This window comes from Balaenoptera acutorostrata, chromosome 11 (genome assembly GCF_949987535.1).
Source record: "Balaenoptera acutorostrata chromosome 11, mBalAcu1.1, whole genome shotgun sequence".
Taxonomy (NCBI): domain Eukaryota; kingdom Metazoa; phylum Chordata; class Mammalia; order Artiodactyla; family Balaenopteridae; genus Balaenoptera; species Balaenoptera acutorostrata.
In genome coordinates this window covers 11,642,988-11,656,109 of record NC_080074.1, presented here as the reverse complement: position 1 = coordinate 11,656,109, position 13,122 = coordinate 11,642,988, and positions in this window count along the sequence as shown.

Below are 13,122 nucleotides of genomic sequence, written 5' to 3'. Positions count from 1 at the left end.
TGCATGGAAGGTGATTCCTTACCACTGGACCACGAGGGAAGTCCCTGCCAGGACTCACTTTTATCCACTTTCTCTGGTTGCTTTACTATTTCTTAAACTCCCCAAGACCCTTCCTGCCTCAGGGCCTTTGCACTTACTGTTCTCACCATGACTGCACAACTTTCTCACGACCTTCAGCTCTTTGTTCAAATGTCATCTCCTTGGAGAGGCCCTCCGAAGCATCCAGTTGAAAGAATCGCCCCCAATCTGTCAGACTCAACTCCTCATCTTACTTTACTTTCTTCATAGTATTCACCGCTACCTGGTATTACTTTACGTATTAATTTGTTTATTTATCTAGTATCTGTCTCCCTCCACTAGAAGGTAAGCTTCATGGGAACAGGGACTTGGTCTCTTTTGTCCTCCCAGCATCTGGGACAGTGCCCAGCATGGCGAGATGCTCAGGAAATATTTTTGAATGAATGAATGAATCTCATAGAGTTTACCCTTCTGGTCATTCATTCATTCATTCAACAAGCACCGATTCTAGAACCAACTCTTGTGCAGGTAATAGGCTTACTGTTGGAAGGGGTGCCATGGCCATTTGGATGGGGGCAGCCTGATGCCTGGGTCTTCCACACCCCCACCTCCCCGGCATTGCACAGCCAGCTCCCAACCCATAGAACCTCCAGACCTTCCAGAACTTCCAGACCTGAGGGCTCCGTGGAGGAGGAGGGGTTAACAGCGCTGCTTCCCAAAGCCAAGGACTAGGCTGTTTGGGCTGATTGGGAAGCGAGGGCATTGGGTGAGAAGGAGGCGGAGAGGCAGCTCCTGACAAATCCTTCCCAGGGAATGTTCAATCATCCTGGGGTTGAATGCTTCCTGACAGCCCTGACAAGCAGCGTGCATCTGAGCTGCGGCTCGGTGCCAGGGACACCTGCAGTATTCCACGCACGGCGCCCTGGCCGATCGTGCCCACTTCAGGGTGCAAGTCCCTCTGCCGTGGTTCCAGAGGTTTCTGCTCTGCCTGGGCTGCTCCTCAGAGTCCCAAGCTTGTAGAGTGTATTAGCAGGACTGTTGGATGCAAAGCAATCCCACTGGGGACATAGAGGCTTTAGGAGAAATGAGTGGGGAAAGGCGTCTTGAGAGTTATCCGGCATGAATCCTCAGGAAGAATACCTTTCATACATTAAAGCAGACTTGCTCTAATGCCCTCATGTGAGAGGGCAGTGCAAAAGAGAGGGCTAGTAGACTTGTAGGAATTTTATATATTTGGATCAGGGTTTCTTCATCTTGGTACTATTGACATTTTGGATTGGCTAATTCTCGGTTGTAGGGGCTGTCCTGTGCATTACAGGATGTTTGTCAACATCTCTGGCCTCTGCCCATTAGATGCCAGAATCATGTCCCTCGTTGTGACACCCCAAAATGCCTCCAGATATTGCCAAATGTCCCCTGGGGGGGCAAAATTAACCATGGATGAGGACCACTGATGTATGAACTCAATGGGTAGGGAATATTGATTTTAAAATTGAAATCTGAAAGGATTGGGACTCAGACTTTCTTCATTGGAATCCTGCTTTGCCTCTTAAGCTCAGCTTCCTCATTGCTGCACGTCTGGGTGCCAGGAGGATCAGCCGAGTTAACACATGACAAGTAAGGGTTCTAGACCGGCACCTGACAAGTCATGAGATTCAGTAAACACCCGCTCTTATTAGCAGCCATTGGGATGCTGATGAATCCCCCTAGGGGGATCTATAATGCAGCGGTGGCGTCTGTTTTACAATTTCCTATAATGCACTGTGTCACAGCTGCCTTCTGGTACACTGCTTTCTCATGGTAATGACCTTTGCTGTTCAGTTTTCCACTGTTCACGTGGGCCTGGTGGTTTATGTCTCCGCTGATGCAGTACCCGGCGGTGGCCATCTCGGTAAAGGGCAGAGGAAATGTGACTGACTCACCTTCTGTGTGCCTAGAATGCAAAGTGGAGCCCTGAGCTGTGGCCTCGGAATTGCACAGAGGCTGCGATATCCCAATTCTGTCAGCAGGGGGCAGCAGCAGCTGGGAAAATGCCCGCTGCTGCAGGAGGGCACCAGGGGCTGTCTCGCTGTTTTGATTTACTTCGCTGCTGCAGGTATTTCAAGTTGAGCAAATCATCCCTCCAGGGCCACCCGAGGTTTCCTTTACCAGCCCATGGTAGTTTATCTGCGGGAGCCAAGAGTTGCTTTTGGAGAACATTCTACATTTAGCATGTCTGTCCATTTCCAGATGGCTCAGTCTGAACCTAGGCCAAATTGTGCTAGGGACAAAGTTAAACTGGTTCCTGTTGTTCTATGTTCCTTTCCCCCTCTGCTCACCGCACCCCATCCTGCCCCTTATCTGAGTGACACAATGCCCTTCCCAGAAAGCACCCCAAGGAGCTGCACCCTATGCTCAGGCGCCATCTTTCCTTGTTCCCCATCCTGCCCCCACCATAGAAACTCAGCAGTCCAGAGTCTCATTCTCTCATAATTTCCCTGAGTCCACTCTTGACCTGCTCCATTGCATTTTCTACCCAGCAGCCAGGGTCATATTTAAAATTTTTAAATTTTGAACAGACAGTCTCTTCCCTAGCTTTAAAATTTAAAAGATGGAAAAGAGTACACAGAAAACGTTTCCTCCCACCCTTGACCATAGGCCTGCAGTCACCATCCCCAGGGGCTACCACTCTTAACAGTTCCTCGTACATCCTTTCAGAGAGATTTTATGTACATTGCAGCAAATATGCATGAATGTTCTTTCTTAACCTTTCTCTTCTCCTTTGCCCCACAAATAGAAGCTGCCACACACGCTTCTGCACTTTGCTTTTTTCCATCTAACCATATACTTTGGAGAGGTTCCGTGTCAGTACCCACAGGGCCCCTTGTTCTCTCTTTTTTTTTTTAATCACGGTGTCCTCTTCAATTGCAGAAAGTGGTTTTCTAAATCTTGTCGTATTGCCACTGCAACCTCCTCAAAGGCTTCTTGCTGCCCTGGGGGGTAAAGTCTGCTTCCCCCCAAAGAGCTGCCAAGCCTGGGGAGCAGGCCACTGCCTATCTCCAGCTTCATCTCACTTTCTGTGCCCTGGGGAGGCTGGCTTTCTCCATCCTCTAACTTGACCTGCTTCTCCTGCCCCAGGACCTTTGCCCCTGCTGTCCCCTCCTAACCTAGTTTACTCCTACTGTGTTTTTCTCAGCTCAAACATCACTTGCTCCATGTGTCCTGTACATTCCATTACAGTGGTGACCATTGTCTGTAGTTATTGGCACTGTAGCAGGGTGATTAAGTCACGGGCTCTAAGGCCATACTCCTGAGGTTCAAATCCCAGCTCAGTCACTCTGTGCCTGGGTGACCTTGGGCAGCTCGCCACACCTTTCTGACGAGTGGAATGAGAGCAGTAGATCCTTCGTCCTGGGCTTTTGTGGTGAGGATTCAATGACTAGATGAGCAAGCACAGAACAAGACTCCATGGTTGTGGGGATTGCAGCACATCTCTTTTGTAACTGAAAGGGGGGTCCAGCTGCTCGCAGCTCAAAAGCCAATAAAGAGGCAAAGTTTGTGGAAAGGAAAGTCTGCTTTATTTCAGATGCCACCAACCAGGGGAAGGGGGAGGGCGGACTCCTGTCCAAAGGCCGACGCCCCCCACCCCCCCCTCTGACAACCAGTGGGCAAGACCTTTCATAGGTGGAGGGAGGGGGCTACCTGCAGAACAGCACAGTCAGCTCTGACAGTCATTTTGATTGTTTTAAGTACAGTTAATCTTCAGTTCCAGGGTCAGTTTATTCCCATTTCTTTGAGGCCAGTTCTCGGAATTGTGGCAGCTTGTGTCATGGCTACAGTCTGGTCATCATGTAGTTAACTTCTTCCATCTGGTGGGAGTTTCACTATCTATAAGACAGCTCACAGGATATGGCTCAGAATATTATCTATAGCCCTTGAGAAGAAACTGAAGGTCCTTGACTTTGCTTAATGACTAAACTACTATTATTTGGTCTCCTTTGACTGTTTTCCTTTGTTTCTGCATTTTCTCACTTCTCTGATTAAACTTATTTTTTAGCTAAAGTTTTTCCACAGACAAAAGGCAGGCGGAGGACATGGGGGGCAACGACCATAGGGTCCTGCTCTGTTTCACTTTCACCTGCTGCATGCAAACCCTGACAGTAAGGGCTGTGTCTCTTGCAGGTGTCAGACCCCAGTGCCTGGTGCAGAGCAAGAATTGTAGAAATATGGGCCAAACCTACTGGGCGTGTTTACATATTAGAAGGAATCTCTGGAGGAATCGTTGTCTTAACCCACTAGTTTGTTTTTTTTTTAATTTTAATTAATTTTATTTATTTATTTATTTATTTATGGCTGTGTTGGGTCTTCGTTTCTGTGTGAGGGCTTTCTCTAGTTGCGGCAAGCGAGAGCCACTCTTCATCGCGGTGCGCGGGCCTCTCACTATTGTGGCCTCTCCTGTTGCGGAGCACAGGCTCCAGACGCGCAGGCTCAGTAATTGTGGCTCACGGGCCTAGTTGCTCCGCAGCATGTGGGATCTTCCCAGACCAGGGCTCGAACCCGTGTCCCCTGCGTTGGCAGGCAGATTCTCAACCACTGCGCCACCAGGGAAGCCCAACTCACTAGTTTTTGAACCACGCCTCTTGTGATACTAGTTAATAATAACAGCCAACGGTTGTTGGCCCTGGTGCCAGGCTCATCCTTAGATTATTTCCTCTCATCTTTACAGCAATCCTGACAGGTAGGTAGCATCATTAGCCCTATTTTCCAGGTGAGGAAACTGAGGCACAGAGAAGTTTAGCAACTTGCCAGAGGTCACACAGGAGCAGAGCTAGGAGTCAAACCCAGGAAGCCTTCTAGGAAACAATAAACGTTTAAAAAACGTTGTCTTCACTCAAAGATGGCCATCTCTGTGACTGAGTGTGGGCTGTGCTCAGGGGTACCCTTCCCATCCATCACTGCCTGTTTCAATTCTAGGCAGGTCTCGAGACCCAACTCCAGTACCCCCTCCTTCCTCCAACCTGGCAGCCCATGTCCTGATCTACCTCTGGACTCCTAGAGAGAGAAGGTGGCCAGTCCCTCCACCTGGGTTCGGGCCCCCTGCTGTCCCCTCTTGCTCCTGGGCCCTCTTATTTCCTCTGCCCACTTCCGCCCCACCCGCCTCCCCCCATGCTGCCTACACAAGCTCAAGCCGTTCCTGGCTCTCCAGAGGAGACCATCCCTCAGTCCTGCGTTCCCCACACCTCCCTTCAAAGTTTGGCTCCTCCGAGGAGGATTTGCCCATCCCTCTTTCATTCCCTCACCGCCCACCGATTCCATAACCTGCTACAAACAGACACCCCCTCTGTGTCAAAGGTCACTCATGGCCGAGTGGTCCACTGCAATGCCAAGGCTGCAGGGATGGGGGACGCTGTGCCCTTACTACGTGCCAGGCCCGCGATAAGCACTCAAGCCTCACGGTACCCTGTGAGATGAGGATGAGAAAACCGAGGCGCAGGGAAGTAGAGCAGCGTGCCTAGGATCACACGCTTGAAACAGTGGGGCTGGCTTTGGATCCAGGCCGGCTTGTGCCAAGAGCCACGGCCGCTGTCTGCGATAGGGCACCTCTGCCGCTTGTCAGGCCTCTCCTCCCTCCTGGCCCTCTCTCCGCCTTGCTTGGTGACACCTCTTCTCCTGGCCCTCCACCTGCCTCCCCAGTGTCTTTCTCCAAAGCACTGGCGGAGGCTCTGCTCCCTGCAGCGAGACGGTGGCCCCCAGGGCTGTCAGCCTGCCCTCCAGGCGCTCCCTGGCGAGTGTGCTCAGGCCACGACTTAACTCCTACCGCGGGCCATGTGACGTGGCTGGACCTGGACTCGCGATTCCTCACCCCTCGCTCTCAAAGAGTTCCTGTGCAGCTCAAAACTGACTCTGCCTGTTGCCTCAGACGTGCTTGGCAAACTGTAAAGTGCTGGGCAAAGTTAAGGGCTGTCACTCTTACCGTGATCGGCTCCCTTCCGAGGTCGATTCCTGATCTCTTGCTCCAAGGATTCTCGGGACACGTCGCCAGCACCCGAATGTGGCATCCGTGGGTTGGCATCTGGCAGCCTTCGAACAGACTGGAAATACCTGACAACCGTTCCGAATGCAGAGTCGAGGGGCCTTTTCTAGATGGAACCACGGGGCTAAACACGGGCTAGTGAGCATGTTGCCCTACGGGGTGGCCTCCAGGCCCACCTGCCAAGCCTCTGGTCGCTGTAAACAGGCGTGATCACCTGGAGACACAGGCATCCCTCGCTTTAGAAGAGGGAGCTGTCAGGACACGAGCCACCCAGAGCCTCTTGACTTATCCTGCCCGGGGGCTGTGTGCCTGATGGTGTCAGAGTGACAGGGGGATGGACTTTTAAGTCAACAGATCTGGATTCAGAGCCTGATCGGAACAAAAAGATGGCTCTGGTCCCGCCTCTCAGTGAGACGACCCTCAGTTTTCCCAAAGATAGTTCTGACGTCTTGCTTGCTGGGAAAGATTTTTAAGATCTCATGAGGAAAGAAAAAAACAGTTTGGGGATATTTGAAATGAAGAATAGATACCAAGTCGTGTGGAGTCGTCCCTCAAAGGGCTGGCACTTCAAAGCTCAAAGCTCTGCCCTGTTCTCTCAAACTTCAACAGTCAGTGCATCCATTTTCCAGAGGAGGAAACAGAGGCTTCGATAAATGATTTAAAAGATGTGTCTGACGCCACGTGGCTAGTGAGAAGGGAGAGTGGAATCAGAATTCATATCTTCTCTCTCCAAATCCAGCTCCACTGCTTAGTGGCCTTGGGAGAGCTCATGAACTCGGCTGAGCCTCTGTTTCATCATCTGTAAAATGGGACCAATGACCTACCTCAGAGAGCTGTGAGGATAAAACAGGATAATGTAAACCACTTGACGCAGCCACAGAGTAAACACCCAACAAACACCGGCAGTTATTACTACTTTAGGACTCGCTGTTATTAATGAATGAATGAATGAATGAATAACTTAAATGTACTTCTGCCCTCTCCCGGGCCTAGGAAGCTTCCCTTGCAAGAAACCCCAAAAATGAAGGCAGTTTCCTTTAGATGGAAATAAAGGCCCACTGAAGCCATGTATGGTGGCAGAAGATTTGGCCCTCATTTCCTCTATGTCATTCACCTTCTTGAAGGATCTTTCCCAAAGCCAAGAAAGGGCTGGCCTGCTGCGCAGACCATCCGCGATGATCTCTCCAGCGATGCTGACAAGGTGGCCTTTTGTGATGATTATGCAGGAAGCCTTCCAATAACTGACCCTCCGCTGCAGCAAAAAACTTTGAATTTTTAAGACTGCGGCGTAGCAATTTCTCATCTGACGCTGGCTCACCCTGCAAGTCTCACAGCCAACCCAGAATTGTCTCTGAAGCGCTCTGCCAGACTGACTGCCCTCTGCTCGTTTCTCAAGAGTTAACAGGTGTGAGATTCAGAGGAGAGGGTGACAAGTGGCCCGGGACCTGGAGAAGCTGGAGTGGTAAGAGAGGGGCCGGCTTCTCGCTGGAGCACATCCAAGTCGGCACTGCGGGTACCGCAGTGAATACAGAAAATGCTAGAATGTTCAAGGGGCTCCACAATCAGAGCGGCTTCCACGCTGGTCCCTTGGCTGCTGCTTCCCTGCTGCATCCTGCTCTTGGTGGCAGATAGCCAGCTACTTTTTAATTTGTGTCCCTAAATATGGGACACACATCATTTATCTATCCCATAGGGCAGAGGACTGTAGTGGATCTGAGCTGGGGCTCTGGGGTCAGATAAACCAGGGATGGTTTTTGGAGTTTTTTTTTTTTTTGGCTGCGTGGGGTCTTCATTGCTGCGCGTGGGCTTTTCTCTAGTTGTGGCGAGCGGGGGCTACTCTTCCTTGCGGTGTGCAGGATTCCCATTGCGGTGGCTTCTCTTGTTGCAGAGCACGGGCTCTAGGCGCGTGGGCTTCAGTAGTTGTGGCTCACGGTCTTCAGTAGTTGTGGCTCACGGGCTCTGGAGCGCAGGCTCAGTACTTGTGGCGCACGGGCTTAGTTACTCCGCAGCATGTGGGATCTTCCCGGACCAGGGCTTGAACCCGTGTCCCCTGCATTGGCAGGCAGATTCTCAACCACTGCACCACCAGGGAAGCCCAATGCCAACACTGTTTTGGTTTGGGGTTTGCCCAGAAGCAGACCCTGACCAAGGACTTGAGCACAGGGTTTTATGGTGAACAGATTCCCAGAAGTACCGCTCGGGGGGTGGGGACATGAGACAGGGAGGGAAGAGGGACCAGGAGGGCACAGCACTAAGCCAACTGCCGCTGTGGGCAGCTCAGCCCCCTGGGGACTCAGGGACACAGCGTGTAGCATGCCTGGAGTCACCCCAACTTGGCTGAGGGAGCTGGCGAGTTCTTATCCGCCCCACCATCCGGCACTGGTCGGAGCTGCACAGCTGTTATTCTCCACACATCCGCCTTGCCCTGTGCGGGGGCTGGACGTCCACAGCCGGGAACCAAAACCCCTTGGATGGCGAGTCTGGGGTCTTCAGAGTGAGAGGTGAGGGCACTGCAATAACTGCTGTGACCACTCCCCCCACCCACAGTCCTCTAACCTGTCTCTGCCTCCGTCTCCCAATCTGTTAAAAACGGATAACAATACTCATTAGGGAAAGGAGATGCAAAGCATGCAGCGGAGGAAGTGCTCACTACTGTTGCCATTATCATTATAGTTTGCCGCCCGTCCTTCTGGAAGGCCCTGCTCCTCTTTGTTAACCAACGGACTTCTATTTATCCTTCAGATGCCCAGCTGAGGTGTCACATTTCCCATGGCACCTACTTTTCTGTGTGTATTAGCGTCCTGGGGCTGCCATAACAAATGACCACACACTTGGCGACTTCAAATGGCAGGAATTTATTCTCTCATAGTTCTGGAGGCCAGAAGTCTGACATCAAGGTGTCAGCAGGGCCATGTTCCCTCCAAAGGCTCTAGGGGAGAATCCTTGCTTGCCTTTTCCAGTTTCTGGTGGCCGCTGGCATCCTTGGCTGCAACCAGGGACTGCAGAGGACTCCATCCTCTGCCTCTGTCTTCACGTCAGCCTCTCCCTGAGTATCTTCTCCTTTTCTGTCTCTTATAATGACGCCTGTCATGGGATTTAGGGCCCACACTAATCCAGGATGATCTCATCTCGAGACCCTCAACTTAATTACATCTGCAAAGACCTTTATGCCAAATAAGGTCACATTCAGAGGCTCCAAGTGGACATACAACCCACTACACTACATTTTACAAATTTTCTTTAATTATGATTGCATTGGTTTGAGTTATATTTGCTGCATGTACTAACCACAGCAACTTAACCAATAGGGGTTTATTTTCTTCCTGTCGCAAGCACTCTCAAGGTTGACAGCTTTCAGGCTGGTACGATGGCTTCAAGGAGCCATGAGGGACCAGACTCCTAGCTTTCTGATGGCACTGTCACCAGCTGCGTCTTTAGTCTCCATGGTCGTAAGAACGCAGCTCTGTCTTTGGACACCAAAGCTGCATCCTAGACAGGGTGAAGGAGGAAGGCAAAGGCCAAAAGATTAAGGGGATCTGCTTCTCCGGAAGCTTCCCTGCAAGCCTCACCCAGGGATGTCTGTTTATATGTCATAGACCAAAACCGTGTCCCCAGGTCAGGTATTTTTCTCAGGGTACATTGCTGTCCTGCCCCCAAATGGGATTGTGATAGAAGGAAAGAGGTGAGAATTAGTGAAAAGTAGGCAACTATAATGATGAGTAGGCAAATTATAGTATAGTATAATATAATATAATATAATATAATATAATATAATATAATATAATATGATACAGTAAGTCCCCTATATATGAACCTTCAAGTTTTGAACTTTCAAAGATGCTTCGAACTTTCAAAGATGTGCATTCGAATGTCCAGTCATGTAAGTTAGTTCATGTGTCTGGCATACATTGTCAGGTGCATGCATCTGACAACAAGTGGTTGTGCTTTTGTGTCCTTTACTGTACAGTCCTATATAGAGTACAGTAGTACAGTATCTTTATTTCAAGCCCAGGAAGTCCGGAAGCAAACGTAAAAGCAGAGGTGATGTAGCTGGTACTACTATACTTTTCAAGGTACTGTAAGACTTTAAGTGTTTTCTTTATTTTTTGTGTTTGTTTTTTATGTATTATTTGTGTGAAAAGTATTATAAACCTATTACAGTACAGTACTATATAGTCGATTGTATTAGCTGGGTACCTAGGCTAACTTTGTTGGACTTACGAACAAATTGCACTTACAAACGCACTCTTGGAACGAAACTCATTTGTATATAGGGGACTTACTGTATAATAATAATATAATATAATGTAATGTAATGTAATGTAATATAATATAATATAATATAATATATATTGCCTGTAAGCAATTAAAATTCACATCACAGATCTCTCCCCATGTTATTATGGAAAATCCACAATGTCTAGTTTAAAGGACACACTATAGTGTGTTTGTGGATGGCCCATAATTTTCTCAACCTTGTCCCTCCTGGTGTTGCAGCAGTCTCCTTTCTGCACCAAGGCCTGGCCCGAGGGAGAGAGGGGCCAGGATGTGGGCATTCTGGAAGGGACCAAGGTGAGCCCTGTGGAGTGGCATCAGGCGCAGTTGCATCTGGCAGCAGTGCTGTTAGTAGGAGTCAGCACCACGGCCAGGAGGTGGTGAGCACACCAAAGGGACAGCAGAAATCTGCAATGGATCTGGTGACATCGTCAGGTCAACTTCCCGAGGTGGCGTTCTGAACACTGGGTCAGGTCGGGAGGGAGAAAATAAAAAGAGCAACCTGGAAACTTCTCTGCTTCTCTAGGACATGGTACCCCCTTTGGATCCACCCGCCTGACATCTGTGCTCAATAAACATCCAGTGGATGATTGATTTAACAAGGTAGCAAGCAGCCAGCAGGAGATAAGAGGATTTTTAATGACCCGTAAGTCGGCTTAGATCACAGCATCTCAGAGTTGGAAGGAACGCTGTGTCTAGGGAACTCTCCTGCTGATGCATGACTTCTTTCAGCCAGTTCCCTCCTCTCCACTTGCATGCCTCTCATGACAGGTTGCTCACTGCCACACAGGACAGCCGGCTTTACTGCCCAGCAGCTCGAAGGGTAGACAGGGCTTCCTGAGGTTCAGTCAAGAGTTGTTGCCTTGTAAATCCCCCTGGTGGGTCCTGGTTTCGTGCCTGCGGAATCACACAGAATGAACCCAGTCCCTCCTCAGGCTTGGATGTAGGGGAAGCAGGAGAAAAACGTGGGCTCTAGCTCTGGATCTAGGCTCCTTGTGGTTTGAATCTTGGTCCTGTTCCCCATCAGGTGAAAAGTGAGTGGGGTCAAGCAAATGGGTCCTGGAGTCTCAGCCAAGATACTTAACGCTCCATTTCCTCATCTACAAAATAGAGATAATGAGGGTTATCTGGCTTGGGTGCCACCACGCGTGCGGCAGCCTGCCCTCGGCCCTTGGGAGCCTCAAAGCGGATCCCCATAAAGCCCCACATGCAGATACATCTTCTACTACTTCCCTGAGAAGGTACAGGAAGAGCCGAAACAGAGGTAATACAGGTGAGGGCCCGTTGTGATGCGGTTTGGTGTCCAGGCCGGCTGCTCCAATGGAGAAAGGTGCAAACTGGGCAGAGAGTCCCACTCTGAACCGCCCCTCACAAATGACGTCCTGATTCCTATATAAGCCCTGAGAGTGGGCTAATGTCCCCGTAGAGTGGCAGCCAGGGCACTGGGGGTCCAGCATCTTTACTGTAGGAGACAGAGCCAGGAGACTGAACATTTTGGGAAGAGTTCTCGCAGTTGCTATGATGACTTAACAAGGTAATGCTTCTAAAGTGCTGAGCTGTGCAGGGCACAAGTAATCATTCAAAAATCATTTGTTGAATGGATGAATAAGTGTTTTCAATTTTCATTTTCTGTTTTCATTTTTATCAAATGTCTGGTTTGGACAAATTACCTAACCTCTCTGAACTTTAGTGTTTTTCACCCGTTGTCTTCCTTAGAGGGTCACGGTGTGGATTAAGAGGTGGTATATTATATACAAAACGTCTGGCGCATATTAAGTGCTCAAAGGAGGAAGAGGCAGATGTGGACGGAGGCTCTGTCCAGCCCCAAAACTGGAGCCTGGCACAGTCATATTCTCCAAGTCCATGGCTGAAAGAGAAGAGCGTCTCCGACCCCAACTTTCCCCATCCATCCTTCTCCACCTCTGGTCCTTCCTCGCTCCCCCCACCCCACCCCGCCGCCATCTGCATGCTCTCCCTGCTCTTGGGCATTCAATGCATCATTCAGCTCTCTGCCCAGGTGCAGGCTGCTCCCGCTCTTATCAAAGGGCACCAGGAACCCATTTGCCGGCTCCTCCTCCCAGCCCCGAGCTCCCTCCTACCTGCTCCCGGTCTGTCCCAGACAGAAGGGAGACAGAGATAATGAGCGAGGCTCCTCTGAGCATAACAATGAAGAAAAGGAGTCGCGTTCAGCTGATGAGCAAACGAGGAAGGGGGCTCAGAGGGTGACGACGAGGTGTTGGGGCGATGGATGCTGGGTGGTCGGAGGCTGGTGACACTCGGCCTACAGCAGGGGATGCTGGGCAGGCGGGACTTCCCCTGTGCCCCTCCCTCCTTGCTGAGTTAGAAGGTCCCTTTGGATGAGGCACCCTTTGGATGGCAGGGTGGGAAAGCAGGAGACAAGTTCAAGTCCCCGTTCTGCTCTGCACTTCTGTGTGGCCTTGAGTGAGTCACTGGCCACGCTGGGCCTCTGTGGCCACATCTGCGTCATGCCACCTTTTCGTGTGCCAGGCCCTGGGATCCAGCAGGGAACCCCACAGACATGCCCTCAGCATCTTACCATCTCTGGGACACATGGCTGTGAATTAGCTGGTCATACTCCCCCTCCTTTTCACCTGTGATGGGGAGAGTTTAGGGGCTCTGACCCCAGCTGGGGGCATCGTCCAGGTGGCTTTCCTGAGGATGAAGAGGACTGAGCCAGGGCAAGAGGGGTGAGGAGGGCAGGGAGGGTAGAATGGTCCAGGCTGAGGGACCAGCTTGGAGGGAGAAGGCAAAGATGGAGGATGGGGTGGGGGAGAGGGAGGTCAGGCCGTCCCTGG